At 43.6% G+C, this 5729-nt stretch overlaps 1 non-coding gene across 1 annotated transcript; it reads right to left on the reverse strand.

Moving 5' to 3' along the window:
• Window positions 1-360: 360 nt before the first annotated feature.
• TRNAS-AGA (transfer RNA serine (anticodon AGA)) lies at window positions 361-442 on the reverse strand. The gene has a single exon. It is a non-coding gene; the product is annotated as a tRNA-Ser (tRNA).
• Between the last annotated feature and the right edge of the window lie 5287 nt (window positions 443-5729).

The following is a 5729-nucleotide window of genomic DNA, read 5'->3' on the forward strand; positions in this document are numbered from 1 at the left end:
CGCGAGGCTTCGGCGCTGACGCGCTCGCGCGAGAGGACGTGGTGGGTTCGCGAGGCCCCGGGCAACCCGGCTTTCCCCGGGGAGCGGAGGTCGTAGCTGTCCCTTCCTGCGCGACGCCGTGCCGCCTTTTTTCCCTTCGTTCCAGATTGTGTGGCGTGTTTTGTCCCAACTCTCCCTGCTGGACTTAGGTGGTAATCACAATCACACGGCTCCCCAGGTCACTCACCCACTCCTCTTTTGGCCCCACTGTGTGTGTGTGGGGGTGTCCCCGTTAAATTCCAGTCATTCATAAATTCCTTAAATAACTGTGGAGAAGCCTGCAGAACGAAAAGGAGAATTCGTAGCAAAAGTTCACCCCTTCGTAGTCGGCAGGATTCGAACCTGCGCGGGGAGACCCCAATGGATTTCTAGTCCATCGCCTTAACCACTCGGCCACGACTACTGCTGATGTTAATTTTGGCCGTGAGATCTGCCTAGAGTCTGCACACAAATGTCTGCTACAGTAACAGGTATGTTTGGATCACGAGGAAAACATTACAGAGCTGTTCTGTCAGAATATTTGAATGTTATGACAGTAATAATTTTAGCTTTTTGAAGGGCTCTTAGAGCATATTCTATCCAACCCCCCTTTTTTTTTCCGTCAGTAAAAAACGAAATTCGAATAAAATCGCTAAAGTTAGAGTCAGAAAACAGGAAGAGAGAGAGGAAAGCCCAGTACTGATGTACACCCGTTTGCAGAGGGATGGAACCATTTCCAGGAGGGAACCGGGAACCCTGGGGCAGCCGACCAGCCTCCCGGCTTCCTTGCCTGGCTCCCAGCTCCACCCCTCCGCCTCTGTCTTGTACAAACAGCTCCCAGGAATCTCTTTTCATCCACCAGGCGCTAAAATGCTATTACCCACTAAGTTAGATTCACTATGCAGGGTTAAACTGTCCCACTGCCATAAAAGCACTACTTTGAAAACTGTAATGCGTGACACAAATAGAAAGTATTGTCATTTAAGGGCACTCCTGTTAATACTATTCACAGTGATACCTGAACTTTGAGTATTGCTAACGTGGGATAGATAGGTTAGCAACCTCGGAAACTCTAGAGATAGTTTGATCCAGGTGGATTAGTAGCTTCATTTATTTGGTTTGTTGTTTGTTCAGAATATTTTTGATGTCCCTGAAGAGCAGCATGAAGTGGTGTGATGGAGCGAATGCACCTGCTGGTTAGAGCCCACCTTTGAATTTTCATGAATTTGGGGAGCGAGTCGTTAACAGCAACCATTGTTAAAAATTAAATTATGTAAATTTACAATGAAATGAACTATATTAAAAAATGGAATATTCCAAGTTCACAGTCTAGTTATTTCCCCACATTTTACTATAATTTAGGCCGTTGAAGTTATTTACATCTGTTGGATCTGCAATACTATACAATGGGTTGCTGTTGTGAATTTTGTCTTAACTTCCCATTCAGTGATGTCACTTGGGTAGATTGAAGTCAGCCTTCCTGGGTGTATTTACACCAGGGAAATTGCAAATGCTACAAAACATGGCTTTTCTCTCTAGAGCTGGTTGTCACATGCTTGCTAGCAAACCACTAATGTTACCATCAGACCAATCTCTGAATATTCCCAGCAGGGCAATGGTTCTCTTACCTGTAGGACTATCCTGGTTATTCTCCCTGCAGCTTTGTTTTAGCTATGAGGATCCTGGCATTTTGTATAATTTCCCACTCAATATTTTAAAGTTTTGTGGGTTTTTTTACCCCCAAGTTGCCTCACTGGGTGATTATACTTGAAACTGGCCTCCAGCGGAAACACAGGAATAAACCACTTGATACTGAAATTGCCCTTACAATATGGTTCCAGGGGGAGTAATGCATAGTTGCCAAGCATTTTAACAGGCTTAAATTAATAATTTTATTTTTCTCTAAAAAAGATGAAATCTGAGGTATGCCACCAGTAGTTGAAATAATCTATTAGCATGTAAAAGATTTGCATGAAGGACTATGAAAATATAAAAGAAGGATTGTTTCTAGTTGTGTATTTTGTTTTATGGACTTTGGAAAAAAACTGGGGTTTGTTTCCTCCTTCCTCCATTCCCACCCCCCATTTTAATAAAAGGTCATCATTCAGAGGTTGGTGTTTTGAGAATTTCACTTACAGCTCATTCAACTCTTCACTGGGTCTTCTGACTTCAGTTGTGTTGCCTTTCTGGTTTGCTTTAGAGAGGAAAATCAAGTTCAGTGTCTACAATGAGAAATGCCACACATCACGTTTGTGTATGGCTGTGTGATAAACTGGAAAATGATAGTGCACTATTAAAAATCTCCAGATATCAGGAGTGATACCAGGTGCACTTTCCTGGACTCTATAAACAGTGGAGGTGGATGTACATGGTGAATGTATACCTGACTTTGGAAGATTCTGCATTCATGCAAATCATATTAGAAGATAATTAAAAAAACCCCATGTATATTACTTTGGTCTTTTTGGTTTTCAAAGTGAAGAATCTTATTTATTATCTCTAGAATTATTAATATTTTTAGACAATGATGTGAATCCTTGTCCCCTGTCTTTCCCAGCCCTGGAAGGCATGCCGAGCCTCAGATGTTTCATAAAGGACGATAGCCAGGAGTCTTTAGATGACACAATTTTTAAACATAGTAAATAAAAGTGGCATGAAGTGTCTTATTACATTTACTTAGTATTTCAAGGAAATATTTTGGGAAAAAGTGTCCAAAATAAGAAAAGAAAGCTGTGTTGGCTATCCCAAGTTAACTGAAGAATGCTCTGAATCCGCCTTCTTGCTAGCGCCATTCTAAATGAGTTAGTTAGAGGTGGTAAAAGGACTGCTTCTGTGGTCACACACAGCTCCAGGCCATCCCCTTCAATTACAAGGTGTTTTATAATCCTCCTGGCTATTCACACAGCAAATTGCAAGGCCTCTGTGGAGTCCCATGTACTTGGGTTTGATTTTCATGGCCCTGCTTTCCTCGCCACACATCACACACCTTCTACATAGATACCCAGCGCTGGGCAGTGACAGCGGTGTGAGAGGAGGCATCCTCGCAGAGCAGTTGCCAGCCTCCCAGCAGCTAGTGGTGTAGAAGAAATGGAATAGCAATGAGGCAGCTCTGGTTCTTTTAAGTGGTGCCTGAGTCAGGCCTCGATGCCGTGTAGGTAAATTCAGTCCAGAACATGCAGAATCTTTATTGGAATTTGTACATGCATCTCTCACAGCTGTGGAGAGTTTAGACTAATCACAAGTCTCACCGGGATACGATCATCTTTGTAATTTGAAAAAGGATCAGGAGCCTGCAGGCTTGGAACATCTTGAGAAAACTCTGGCCCTGAAATACATCATCACACGTGGGAGACACCACTTGCGGCATCATCGCAGAGAGCTTAAGAATGCTGAAATCAAGTATTTCTCTGGCGTGATTTCAAATGGCCTGAGAAATCCGAGAACTGTTTTTTTTTTTTTTAGCTGCAAAACAGATTCTTTCGTCTTCCATCAACCCTCTTGCTGTCAATGTGTCCAATATTAGGTGCCAGAAATGAGCATAGCCTTTTAATGATAACAATGCCAAGGTGAACACAGCTGCTGGGGGCTCTCTCAAGAATCTCTGTTAGTGTGTATTTTGATCCGCAGACACGTTCTGAAGGCATGCACCTCCTTAGTCTTTCTAGTCTCAGTACATTTCTCTTCAGCAGACGGGACAAAACCTGTCACTTTTTGTCAGATCTTCTCATGCTCTCGGGCCCCTTGGACGCTATTTTTCATGGACGCCCATGTGTCCAGATGGTAGGACGAGGCTCAAAGTTGGTATTTGGGAAGCAGCCTCTGACAGCACAGAAGCCTAGTGAACTCCAGTCATTTGTTCAAAAGGCCAGGACTCGCAGATGTGCTCTGAGAGGGTAGCACAATTTTTGACCCCACCCAAATGGATATTTTATCACCATCCACATAGCAACCAACTAACAGATCAGCCTGAGGAGGCAAGTGCTAATGGAGGTAATAGCTCAAACCCATCAACCCTCCAAGGAACCAGTAGTCCAGCCTTTGTTTGAGGCTTTGACAGTTAAAAAAAAATATTTGTTTCTCTTCTACAGTCTGTGAGTCCAGCTGCCTCTTCCCTCCTCCTTGTTTCATACCTCCCCCGCTTTTTTTTTTTTTTAATGGTTTTCAGCCTTCGGACAGTTAAACCTGATCCGAGAAAAAGAAAAAAGGATCAGTTGGGACCTATGTGGGAGGGGGAATTTCAGCTAGGCATTATCATGAAAGTGAAGTGGGAAGCAAGCTGACGAGGCCACCAGAAGTGTCTCACAGGCCTGAGCTTAGGTTCAGTGCCTCGTGGTCTTCCGTGTCCCCAACTGGCCACAGCGCCTCCCACTTAGGGAGGGACCCAGGGTTTTAAGCCAACCAGTTTGCTCTATTTCCTCAGTCACTTTTCCACATGTCAGCTAACCGTTTATAGCTTTTAAAAAGATGCCTGCAGGATTCTAAAAATCCCAAAACTCTCTACCCATATGAAAAGCTCATGGAAGCCCCTTAGGATAAAGCCAACAGAGCTATCTCCCTTACAATGAACTGCCCAAGGACTGTTTGGGGGCTGGAAAGCACTTTTGTGATTGTGTATAATACACCTTCATTTCACAGATGGAGTGAGCAATCAAAGCCAGAGAAGTGAAACAATTTGGAAATTCTTTGATTATTAAGAGATTTTCATTGCAACTGTTACATTGTCTTATTTCGTTATCATGCTGTTTATTCTGGATAAGACAATTTCTAGTGTGTAAGATTAATGATGTAAATTTATTATCAGATTGCCACATTTTGGAATCCTTTCACGCCTGGATTGACAAATCAATTAAAGCTGTCTTATCCCCGCAAGTTCCTTATCTCTGATTGTATCATTCTGAGGTACCCACTGCTCTGTAGTTTTAGTGATTATGTTTAAACTTCGTATTTGGGGGCTAGGGAATCCCCATTGTATGTTAACAGTAAAGCTGATTCTACGACCTGTGAGTTGGAAACTGGTAGAGATGGAAAATTCTTCCTTTCCCTGATTCTTACTAACATGGCTGAAGAATGGTCTGTTCAAGCCACAGAAATGCTTGGCTGCAGGAGAGTCTCCTTGAGTGTGCAGGGAGGTCTCAGGTCCAGGAGAGTCTGAGGGGGCCACAGAGGAGGACCGGGGGGCCAAGGCAGACCTCGAGTGTGCCTCTGCGCCCCCGGTGCTGGCATGTGCCTGGCCTTTGAATGAAGAGACAGATTCCTTCCTTAGAAGGAGGAGCGTGTATTCTGGCTTTTTGTTGTTTTTCTTCTGAAACAGACATCACCTCAGATTGCATACTGCCAGGCTCTACAAGATACTTCTTATTTATTGGCAGAACGTCTCTGATTGCTCTGTCAGTTCTTGTTTGCCCTGCTTACTGAAATATCCTGCCTGCAGGATGAACCCCACCATTCCCTGAGCCAACCCAGGACTCACTCTTCTCCATCATGGTTAAATCTGGAATTGGTCTGGGACAGCCTAAGTCTGAGCAAAATGCCACTTTGATGCTGCCTCTTGAACCCCTGTGTGATGGACTTCTGGTCTACTTTTAGACTGAACTCCGGTTATTTTTAATAGAAGCAATTAAGTCTTTGCAAAATTAGACTGTCTTTACTTTTACCAGTTGTGGGTCAAAAGAAGCAGGAGCATTGGGCATCCTGTTACTACCTCAAAAGTT

This window comes from Vicugna pacos, chromosome 25 (genome assembly GCF_048564905.1).
Source record: "Vicugna pacos chromosome 25, VicPac4, whole genome shotgun sequence".
Taxonomy (NCBI): Eukaryota; Metazoa; Chordata; class Mammalia; order Artiodactyla; family Camelidae; genus Vicugna; species Vicugna pacos.